The sequence below is a fragment of the Mus musculus genome, chromosome 3, assembly GCF_000001635.26.
Source record: "Mus musculus strain C57BL/6J chromosome 3, GRCm38.p6 C57BL/6J".
Taxonomy (NCBI): Eukaryota; Metazoa; Chordata; class Mammalia; order Rodentia; family Muridae; genus Mus; species Mus musculus.
The window spans coordinates 85,912,639-85,918,638 of NC_000069.6; the positions used below are offsets into that span (position 1 = coordinate 85,912,639).

The 6,000-nt window shown below is 39.9% G+C and overlaps 1 pseudogene; it reads left to right on the plus strand.

Moving 5' to 3' along the window:
* Positions 3,070-3,531, plus strand: Gm9790 (predicted gene 9790; annotated as a pseudogene).

Genomic DNA, 6,000 nt, shown 5'->3' on the forward strand with positions numbered 1-6,000 from the left:
TCCCTATGTATGAGACATAATTTTGCAACCAAAACTCAAAAGCTACAGGAATTAACTTCAAGAAATATGAGACAACCTTATTAAAACCAATCTTTACTCTCTGATGTCTTCACTGAAACCTGCTCTAAAACAAAAAGCCCCGAACCTTCTAGATTCTCTTCTAGTGCTTGTTCTGTCTTTAACTCTTTTATTTACTGTCTACCACTCTACCTGACCACGCCATACCTACCTACACCTATCTCTCCAGTCTCATGATCTTTTTTCTCTTGCCAATCATACATCCTTGTGGGGTTCTGGAAGTTATCTGGGCATCTACGCTGCTGCAAGGGTTCTGGTGGGTACTCCCAGAGTCTGGCTCCCTCCCTTCTGAGTTTCTGCCCTTACCAGAGTGTCTGTTCTTCTTTCCCCTCACCTTGAGAAGTTTCTGAGTTCTCCTAGACCCCTGCTTGCCTTTTTTCATACTGATCTTTGAGTTCACCCATTTCCATAAAGTAAATTGAGGCCCACAAAAATGTTTGTCTTCTCTCTCCCTGCTCTAGGCCCACTTGTCTTGTCAAACTAATCCTCCCTGGTGAGCACCACTCAATCTTGCCCATCCAAGGATTCCTCCCTTGGCTGTCTTATTCTACTCTTAAGTCATGTCTTCTAGTTGCCTCTATTACGATGTAATCAGGTTAATAGAATTTCCTGTATCAGAATAATGAGGTAATACCAGACATATGGTAGATTAACAGTACTCCCTTACTGATTCATTTTGAGGTTTGCCTAACTATTTATATTTTAAGAAGTTCCCAAGGGACTGTACTCCTGCTGATGGTCATGACCATGCTTGAGGAATTACTAGTTATGATCAGAAATTCTGAACCTTGACACTATTGACATGTGAGGTCAGATAACTCTTTGACACTTCTTCCATGTGGGGCTTTTTGTTGGATGTTTAACAGCATTCTCGACTTCTATCGAATAGACATGAATAGCACCTCCCTGAAACAAACTATCTCCAAGCCAGATATGGCGACCCACACCCAGAAGAGGCAAAAGCAGGAGGAGTTCAAGGTAGAGGCTAGCCTGGGCTATATAGCAAGACCTTATCTAAAAGAAAAACCAAAACCAAACAAACAAACCTCTAGGCATTTCCAGTATCCCTGGAAGAAGTAAAACTGACTTCTGTTGAGAATAACAGGTTTAGGAATATTAATTGTAACATGAACTATCCTTAAAAATATGTTTATAGTTATTTGAAAGTGCAAACGAAGACATACAATTAACATGCACATATTCATATGAATGTTAGAAACATGAAAAATAATATATTTTTATGAATGCATACACATATCTCTAAAGTATCAGAAATAGTGATTGAAAGGACATACAGCAAAATCATGAACATGAAAGAGGCTGCCAGTGACAAAATATCTGGCAAAAGCAGCCTGAGGAAAGACTTGATTTGGCTTACAGTTTGAGGGGATACAGATTGTTGTGGTAGGGAAGGCCCGGTGGCGGTAATGAGAGGCAGCTAGCCACACTGCTTCTGCAGAGACAAATGGTTCCCGTGGTATTCTGTCTCAAACTCTAGCTCATGGGATGGCACCGCCGACATTCAGAGTTGGTCTTTCATCCTAGGTTAACTGTTTCTAGAAACCTCCTCCTACCCACACCTAGATGTGAGTTTCCATGGCGATTGTACAAGCCATCAACACTACCGTGAAAATTAACCATCATGAAAATTAACTGTCATACACCTCTGAAAAGAGGAGTGGCAGCGGCCCTGCTGGGGATCTCTACTTATAGCTTCCAAGTGTTTTATCACTTAAGTATTGTTAAAATTGGTAGCTTATTTGACATTTTTTCTTTGTTTGTTTTGCCTACTCTTAGTGACAAGAATTGCTAATAGTTATTACTTATTTTGTTATTATTTTTCCATATGCAGGACATTTTTTCTGAATTAAGAAAAAAACAATTTTTCTTTTGGCCATGGAGGCCATCTTCCAGTAACTTGCCAAAATGACAAACACAACGGGCAGGAGAAGGGGCACTGGCTCTATGTTCTCTTGGCTTTTCCAGAAACATAAAGTTGTTCCTTTGGCCACATCCATGTGAATCTACAAGAAGGGTGATATTGTAGACATCAAGGGAATGGGCAGTGTTTATAAAGAAATGTCCCATAAGTGTTACCACGGCAAACCTGGAAGACTCTATAATGCCACCAGCATGTCGTGGGCATCAGTGTAAAGAAGGAAGTTAAGGGCAAGATTCTTGCAAGAGAACTGATGTGTGGACTGAGCACATCATGCATTCTAAGAGCAGAGACAGCTTCCTGAAGCAAGTGAAGGAGAACGATCTGAAGAAAGAGGGAGCCAGAGACGGGAACCTGGGTTCAGCTGCAGCACCAGGATGCTCTACCCAGAGAAGCACCCTTCATGGGAGCCGACAGGAAGGAGCTGAGCTGCTGAAGCCCATTCCATACTAATTCATGGCCTAACGCATAAAATAAAGGACCTAAATTGTAAAATGTTTTCAAAAAAAAAAGAATCTAGTAAGCAAAGTTGTGTTTCTTGTGTAATGGTTAAAAACATAGGATGGAATTCAGTTGGTATAAAGTGCTTGCCTAACACGTACAAAGATTTGGTTCAGTCCCAGCACTTGTCAACTGGGTATGTGACACATAACCTATAATCCCAGCACCTGGGAGGTAGAGGCTGCAGGACTAGAATCAATCAGCTCATGGCACGTTCAAGGCTAATGTGACCTACATGTCACTCAGTCTCAAAATATACGTTTTCCTTTAGAATCTTTATTTTGAATACTGTCTTAATTTGGTTCTATATGTATGCTTCTACCTAGACATTAATGTCTTGTCTCTATATCCAACATTCTGAAATTTTTAAGTCAAACCATTGGCTCTCACTAGATGATCTGGACACCATTGTCCACTTGGGTTAAATAGTAAAAATAGTTATAACTTTCTCGTTACACATTATAATCTTTGAGACACGGCTATCTTTCCTTTCTAGAAACAGCTAGCTAGCTTGTCTAGTGAAATGTAACATAAAAAAAATGCCAAGCTAGGCACTCGGGTGGCGGCCAGAAACCAGCAGGACTGGAAGGGACCCCGCGTCTCGGAAGACTCTTCAAGAAATCACAATGTCAACCAACACAGACCTTTCTCTCTCTTCATACGATGAAGGTCAGGGTTCTAAGTTTATTCGGAAAGCTAAGGAGACACTGTTTGTCCCCATTGGAATGGCGGGCTTTGCAGCGATTGTTGCCTATGGGTTGTACAAGCTGAAGAGCAGAGGAAATACAAAGATGTCCATTCACTTGATCCACATGCGTGTAGCAGCCCAGGGCTTTGTTGTGGGGGCCATGACTCTTGGTATGGGCTACTCCATGTATCAGGAATTCTGGGCCAACCCTAAGCCTAAGCCTTAGAAGAGCTGGTGGCATGGGAAGTGCTTGCTTTAGTTAGACGTCTCATATTGAGGTTACGTGTTTGTATCTACAATAAATAACATGTGGGTTTAGACAAAAAAAAAAAAAAGAAAGAAAGAAATGCCAAGCTAATCACCAACATTCTCTCTTCTGTTGAACTTTGTAGTCTCAGAGGCCATATTGTAAATTAAATTGTCTCTCTCACACACTATATATAACAAAATGAATAGTACATCAGTTTCCTTTTCATTATTCTATAGTGCAAATATATATACATATACATATATACACATATACACATATACATACATACATACATACATACATACATACATAAGAAAAGGGGATAATAGCCACTATGATTTTTGTCTCTTTTTAATGAAGTTAAGAATATGCAATAAAATTTATCAGTTAACTTTTAATTTTGTGTGTATGTGATACATGTGTGTGCACACATGTGTGCATGTGTCACAGTGCTCATATGGAAGTCAGAGACACCTCAGGTATTATTCCTTGGCTTTCTGCATTGTTCACTGCTGCATACACAAGGCTAGTTGGCTCAGGAGCTTCTGCAGATCCTTCTTTCTCTACTTCCCATCTCGCCATAGGAACACTAAACTAACAGATATCCACTCCACCATGCCTAGCTCATAAGTGTGTGTTGTGGATTTGAACCCAGGTCCTCAGACCTTCAAGGCAAGTGAGCCATCTTCCCAGCCTAACATTTAAGGTTTAACTATACCATTCTGTGATCTAAGTAAATTCACATTGTTAATGAGCATCATCAACTCCATCTCTAGACCTTTTCTGTCTTCCTCAGTTGAAGTTCTGTGCCCACAGATCACTGACCTGTCATCCCTTCCTCCCCTAAGATCTTGGCAGTCACCATTCTACCCTGTCTCTATGAATTTGACTCTTGTAAGAGTTCTATGTAGATTGAGTCACTAGTGTGACTAGTTTGTTTCACTTAGAAGACTGTCTCCAAGAGTCATCTTTGCTGTAGCACATCCCACAGCTCTTAGGATTGCTTTGTGAATGAGAATGTGTGGAAGTTTCCCTCCAAAAGGATAACAGTGTCCAGCACGCTCATGGTTGAGTTCAGATGTATTTATTTCAGAGAAGTACAAGGCTGGCCTGGATTCTATCTGATGTAATGCTTTCCCCCAGGGGAAAATATACCTGGCTTGTTTATATTGAACCCAGACATCTCTAAATTGTTACAATGGTAAGTAATCATTTTTCTTTACAGGAAATTTCAATCTTGTAGTTGTATTCAAGTCAAGTAGAAATGTTCCGATAGTTTCTGTAAAGGCAGCTGTAAAACTTGCTTAACTAGAAAGCTGTCAGGTGTCCAATTTCTCCTGCTCAGTGGGTTCTGTGTTTGATGGGACGTGGGAACTGTATGAATCAGATCTCCATCACTCGAGATACAGAGTAGGGTTTGATTCCGGATCTGAGGCCCTCCGCGTTTGATTGATTTTGTTTATGGCAACTCGCTTACCCTTCTAATCTATGAATTTCATCTGCTCTCATCAGAGGGCCAGATGCATGTCCCCTTTCATCATTAAGAGAATAGACTTTTCCCATGTAAGCATTCATAGCTTTTCCTTTACCTCTTGAGGCTTGGGGACAGTTACCTGCCAATACTAATGAGATGCTCTTTGAAGAGCTGGGTGTTCATTTGCTCTTTTGGCTGAATTTTGGCGCTTTGTCATTATACTGCCCCACTGTGGCAGCATCAGGAAGCTCGTGTCTCTGAAAAGGAATACTCTTCCTCCGGGTGCATCTCTACCTTCCCACTCTGATGCTTATTCTTGTTCCCATTTATACAATGCATTGGAAAAGCTACCACAGGGGCTTGGAAAGTAGCTCAGTCGTGAAGAACAAATAAAATAATGTATTCACCATAGATGAAAGAGGGTTTAATAAACAGTTTGCTAAATCATTCACCAAGTTTTTACCTGCTATTTAAAATTAGAAAAACAAAAGAATTGAGTTCAGTGCTCCAAAAGCACCTACTGTAATTTCTGTTGTCATTTTTGAAAACACAATTATTTTTTCATTTATGAGATAATTGGACTTGATAGGCTGCAGCACGCATTAGAGCAAATTCCATCTGAGCCACGATAAGAGACATGGATTTCCATTTGCTGCTTTGAAGGGGTATTTTAAGCTCGGCTCTAAGTGTTCACTAACTAACATAATTTTTGCTAGCTCTTCTTTCATTTAAACATTTTCTAAAGTTCTAGATAAAGTCAAGGCATTGGAAGAAAGCTTTCTATAAAATAAACTTTTGAAAATAATCTTAGCCAGAAATTTTTTAAAAACTTATCCCAGATATAATATGGGATACTATATGAGATACTAAATGAAAACAATATACCCTGCTAAGTATAATTCATAAAGTTATAGAATTGGGCATTTAATACTGCCATCTATCCAAGTTTAGTTATTCTGTCCCCTGTAAATCTTGTGTGAAAGAGTACATTGTAAACCTAAAGCACATGTAGAGCGACTGTACATTATGGAACACGTGATAACAGAAACATCTGACAACTGCACAGCCCC